The 5,425-nt window shown below is 45.9% G+C and overlaps 1 pseudogene; it reads right to left on the bottom strand.

Moving 5' to 3' along the window:
* Positions 1 to 1,610: 1,610 nt before the first annotated feature.
* Positions 1,611 to 3,089, bottom strand: LOC105085008 (tubulin alpha-1A chain-like; annotated as a pseudogene).
* Positions 3,090 to 5,425: the final 2,336 nt, after the last annotated feature.

Raw genomic sequence — 5,425 nt, forward strand, 5'->3', positions numbered from 1 at the left:
CTGTGAAGTGACCGCCTCCTCCCGGCCTCCTGGAGCCAGCCCTGGAATCCAGCGGTTCCAAGGAGCCAGGACAAAGCGTGGTCATCGTGGGAAAATCAGCACAAAGAGGAGCAGAAGAAAATAAAGATCAGCTGTGACTCCTTCACTCAGAGAGACATGGACACCATTTTTGGTGTTTAACTCACAGTATGTCTTCCTACCAGTGTATACATCGTCTGTGGGTATTTGTGTGTATACACACACTTGTGTATACACACAGATACACACAAGCAGAGGGAAGTCCATGACATCGTTGTGTGCCATGGATATTCACTTGACAAGATTGGGGATGTTTTTGCACATCACTAAATGTTCTTACACAGCATATTTTTCTCTGGCTTTCATGTGGTTGGCTTATTTTCATTTATAAAGATACTATATGCAGTAACTTTTGTAGTTTGCATTTTTGTTGTTGTTGTTGAGCTGTAATTTGCATACAAAGTCACCCGCTCTAGCGTTTATGTCGGAGTTTTAACAAACCCATAGTCATCTCATCACCACCTAATCAACATACAGAACAGTTCCTTGACCCCGCAAAGTTCCTTTGTCCCCTTTGCAGTCGGTCCCTCCCACCACCCCAGCCCCTGGCAACCAATGATGTTTTCTTTTCCTGTAAATTTGCCTTTTCCTGAAAATCATACAAGTGGAGTCATGGAGTACATTGCCTTTCGAGTTTAGCTTCTTCACAGCACAGAGCACTGAGGTATATCCATCTATCTATAATGTTTCTTTTTATTGCTGAGTAATATTCCATTGTATGGATGTACCACAGTTTGTTCACCATATGAATGAATTTCTGGGTTGTTTTTTTTACAACTCAAACTGCATTTATTTTTTTAAATCTTTTTTAATTGAGGCATAATCAGTTTATGATGCTGAGTCAATTTCTGGTGTACAGCACAATTTTTCAGTCATATATGAATATACATATATTCATTTTCATATTCTTTTTCACCGTGAGCTACTACAAGATATTGAATATATTTCCCTGAGCTATACAGTATAAACTTGTTTATCTATTTTATATATACCAGTCAGTATCTGCAAATCTCAAACTCCCAGTTTATCCCTTCCCACCCACCTCCCCCCTGGCAACCACAAGTCTGTTTTCTATGTCTGTGAGTCTGTTTCTGTTTTATATTAAGTTCATTTGTCTTTTTTTTTTTTAAGATTCCACATATGAGTGATAGCATATGGTATTTCTCTTTCTGGCTTACTTCACTTAGAATAAGATTCTCCAGGGCCATCCATGTTGCTGCAAATGGCATTATGTTTATCATTTTTTATGGCTGAGTAATATTCCATTGTATAAATATACCACAACTTCTTTATCCAGTCATCTGTCAATGGGCATTTAGGTTGATTCCGTGTCTTGGCTATTGTAAATAGTGCTGCTATGAACACTGGGGTGCAGGTGTCCTTTTTTTTTTTTCATTTAAGACAGGGAATACTTTATTCAAATCCATCAGAGAAATGGATAGCTTGGGCCTGTAACAAAGTGTTGTGTTTTAAAGCATAGGTCAGTAATTGTATATGAGAGTATACACTGCTACATACAAATTAACTGACCAGACCACAACTTTTCAATGTTTAAAACAGAATAAGCTTCTCTGTAAAAGCAGCACCTTTGTGACATTTTAACTTGAGTATTCCTCTCCTTCTTCCTCTCCCTCTCCTTCAACAGAATCTACACCGACCTCCTCATAATCCTCCTCAAGGGCAGCCATGTCCTCACGGGCTTCAGAAAACTCTCCTTCCTCCACACCCTCACCCACGTACCAGTGAACAAAGGCACGCTTGGCATACATCAGGTCAAACTTGTGGTCCAGGCCAGCCCAGGCCTCAGCAATGGCTGTGGTGTTGCTCAGCATGCACACAGCTCGCTGTACTTTGGCTAGGTCTCCACCAGGTACCACCGTGGGAGGCTGGTAATTAATGCCAACTCTGAAGCCAGTGGGGCACCAGTCCACAAACTGGATGGTATGCTTGATCTTGATGGTGGCAATGGCAGCATTGACATCTTTGAGGACCACGTCACCACGGTACAACAGGCAGCAAGCCATGTATCTACCATGGTGAGGGTCACATTTCACTATCTGGTTGGTTGGCTCAAAGCAAGTGTTGGTGATCTCTGCTACAGAAAGCTGTTCATGGTAGGCTTTCTCAGCAGAGATGACAGGAGCATATGTGGCCAGAGGGAAGTGGATACGAGGATAGGGTACCAAGTTGGTTTGGAATTCTGTCAAGTTGACATTCAGGGCTCCATCAGACCTCAGGGAAGCAGTGATGGAGGACACAATTTGACCTATCAACCTATTCAGGTTTGTGTAGGTTGGGCACTCAATATCGAGGTTTCTATGACAGATGTCACAGATGGCTTCGTTGTCTACCATGAAGGCACAATCAGAGTGCTCCAGGCTGGTGTGGGTGGTGAGGATGGAGTTGTAGGGCTCAACTACAGCTGTGGAAACCTGGGGGGCTGGGTAAATGGAGAACTCCAGCTTGGACTTCTTGCCATAATCAACAGAGAGACGTTCCATCAGCAGGGAGGTAAACCCAGAATCAGTTCCCCCACCGAAGCTGTGGAAAACCAAGAAGACCTGTGCACTGGTCAGCCAGTTCCCGAATTTGGTCCAAGACGAGGTCGATGATCTCCTTGCCAATGGTGTAGTGACCATGGGCGTAGTTATTGGCAGCATCTTCTTTGCCTGTGATGAGCTGCTCAGGGTGGAAAAGTTGGCGGTAGCTGCCTGTGCGAACTTTATCAATGACTGTAGGTTCCTGCCCTGGGCACCTGCTTGCCAGCACCTATCTCACTGAAGAAGGTGCTGAAGGAGTCGTCTCCTCCCCTAATGCTCTTGTCACTTGGCATCTGGCCATCGGGCTGGATGCCATGTTCCAGGCAGTAGAGCTCCCAGCAGGCATTGCCGATCTGGACACCAGCCTGGCCAACATGGATGGAGATGCACTCACACATAGTTGCTCTTTTGCGGCTGCCGAGGAGATGGCGGAGAGGAGGAGGAGAGGTTGTTGCATCTTACAGCGTGACTCTTAAGTGGTCGATGTGAGAGAACCTGCCGCAGGTGTCTTTTTGAATTCGAATGCTTATGTAGGCAGGTGGCCTTTTAAAGACTCCTACAAATCACTGCATACCGAACATGCTCCTGGGCACTTGATGTCTCCAAGCCAGCCTCCAAGATGATTCCCAGTGACTTCTGCTTCCATGAATAGTCCCCTCCCACACTGAATATGACTATGACAGGAAATTGTGGAAATAAATGTGTGACTTCTGATGTCAGGTCATAAGACAGTGTGGCTTCCACATGCTCTCTTGGCTCACTTGCTCAGGGGGGAACCAGTCGCCATGTTGCGAGGCCACTCAAGCAGCCCTGTGGAGAGGCCCGCAGGATGAAGAACTGAGGCCTCCTGCCCACAGCCAGGACCAGTTCGTCAGCCACGTAAGTGTGCCATTTTGGAACTGGGTCTTTCAGCCCCAGTCAAGCCTTTAGGTGACTGTAGCCCTGGTCAACATCTTGACTGCAACCTCATGAGAGACTCTGAGCCAGAACAGAGCAGCTAAGCCTTCCAAATTCCAGATCCACAGAAACTGCTAGAAACAATGAATGTTCGCTGTTGCTTTAAGCTGCTGAGTTGTTAGTCATTTGTTACCCAGCAGTAGATAATGAATACACCCTGGAAGACAGCTCCACATCAGTCCATTGAGAGCAGTGTCATTCTGTTTAATGCTGGACAAAGATCCCATGGGCGTATTTTAGTCCTTGATTGAATGGGTCTCTGAGCAGCCTGAACACAACCTGTCTCCCACTGAAGCATCCCTTGGCTTCACCCAAAAGACTCTCTCCTCACTTCCTTGAGGCCCAGCTCCCTGGTTCATATTCCCTGTGGGTTTCTATTCCACCCTTTAAGCCCTGGGGCTTCCTGGAGTTCTATCCTGGGACCCCTTCCCTTCCCTCTCAACAATCATGAGCCATCTCAAATGACCAGTGGGTCCAGCCTCTCCCCAGCCCCTCATTATGCTGCCAACTCCCAACCCCTTACTCCATCTCAGATCTCTCTAGAGCCCCAGATAATCATCTCCCTGGACAGGGGCATCCCACAGGAACCCCAGGCTCAGGAGTTAAAAACTAAATGTATCTTTTCCCCAGTCCTGCTCATCCACATGCAAGTATACCTCTAACTAAGAGATGGCCCTGCCTCCCACCTATAACCTGATTCCATCCCAGACACTTCCTTCTACCCAACAATAGCCACCCATCTAGCCCTGTGGATTTTGCCTCTTGGAAAGTTAGTTTAGCATTTCTTTCCTCCTCCTCATCTGTCCAGTCACCATCTCCTCCCACCTGGACCACCACAGCAGCCTCCTCACCGGTCTTCCTGATGCTGTCTGCTCCATTCTCTGAATGGCAGTTGGAAGGCCCTTTAAAATCTACATTTGACTATGCTCCCTCCTCTGCTTAAACCTTTTGCGGACTTCTCATACTTTCCAAAAAGAAGAAAAACAAAATTCTTAGCATGTCGCCTAAGTTCCTCCTTGAGTTGGCCCCTGCCAGACTTTCTCCATCTCACTTCTGCCTCAGGACCTTTGCACTTGCTTCCTCTTCCCAGGACATGCTCCACTCAGATTCTTTATGACTCACTGCCTTGCTTCCTTTAAGTCTCCGCTAATGGCCATTTTCTCCCAGAAGCCTTCCTGGTAGCCCTTCATGAAATAGGAACCCCCAACCTCTTAGCCAGCTTTATTAGTCCTCCTCAGCACTTATCACCTCGTGCATGTTATGCACTTATTTGGTTGTCAGTTTGTGTTTTTCTCTCTTTCCCACTAGAATGTGAGGTCCATGAGGGCAGAGGTTTTGTCTGCTTTGTTCACTGTGCCCAAAACCAGCACCTGGATAAGGTCCAGCATACAGTAAGCACTCAACAGATGTAATTAGTGAGTGAACTTCTTCCTTTTTGGACTCTAGTGACACTGTACTGCTTTTGGCTGTCCTCACATACCATACTCTTTATCACCTCCACGCCCTTGCTCATGCCGATCCACTTTCTGGTGGGGCCTTCCTCCTTTGCGTAGATATTTCTTATGTTATATGCATAGATTTTTGCATAGATAGTTCATATGATGCCAAGATTTTGCTTGGATTATCACCTCCTCCAGGCAGCCTTCCCTAATTACTGCCTGTCTGTCTGGTTAAGTAGCCTTTCCTAGGCTCCTGTAGTATCTTGGACATTTCAATGGTAGGACTTATCACTGTGCTTTTGAAGGAATTATTTGTTGTTTGTTTGTTTCTTGTGAGCATCTTGTTAGCAAATCCTCCTTCTAGTAAATCCTTAACATATAGCTGGATATAATCAGTGCTGAGTGAATGTT

This window comes from Camelus dromedarius, chromosome 18 (assembly GCF_036321535.1).
Source record: "Camelus dromedarius isolate mCamDro1 chromosome 18, mCamDro1.pat, whole genome shotgun sequence".
Taxonomy (NCBI): Eukaryota; Metazoa; Chordata; class Mammalia; order Artiodactyla; family Camelidae; genus Camelus; species Camelus dromedarius.